At 44.9% G+C, this 403-nt stretch overlaps 1 protein-coding gene across 1 annotated transcript in view; it reads right to left on the minus strand.

Annotated features, from left to right (window-relative positions):
• ARL5B (ADP ribosylation factor like GTPase 5B) overlaps positions 1-403 on the minus strand; it is an 18,527-nt gene that overhangs the window by 11,699 nt on the left and 6,425 nt on the right. The gene's annotated exons all lie outside the window — the stretch shown is intronic.

The following is a 403-nucleotide window of genomic DNA, read 5'->3' on the forward strand; positions in this document are numbered from 1 at the left end:
TGTCAAAGGGCTGCTATTAGTAGCCTTGAAAATTAGGGGAGCTATACAATTTCATGGCTACTACCTCCCCTTAATTTTCAAGCTCTTGTTAATACAGCAGCTCCAAACTTACTAGCCCTTATTTTCAGGGCTTCTAATAGAGCAGCCCCCAAACCGACTATTAGAAGCTTTGAAAACAAGGGAAAGATAGCTAGTTTTAGGGTTTCTAATACCAGTGCTGACAGCACTATATACTTAAGGAGCAATGCTAATGTTAAGTTCAGCTGTGTGTGCACACCAGAAAACTGCACAGCCTTGTTTCATAGTAGTTTGGGGTCAGAAGGGACCTGAACAGATCATCTAGTCTAACCCCCCGCCACTGGCCGGAGCACACTCTGGGATCACACGACCCCAGACAGGTGTT

Source organism: Gavialis gangeticus, unplaced genomic scaffold (assembly GCF_001723915.1).
Source record: "Gavialis gangeticus isolate Ggan-Ray unplaced genomic scaffold, GavGan_comp1, whole genome shotgun sequence".
Classification (NCBI taxonomy): domain Eukaryota; kingdom Metazoa; phylum Chordata; order Crocodylia; family Gavialidae; genus Gavialis; species Gavialis gangeticus.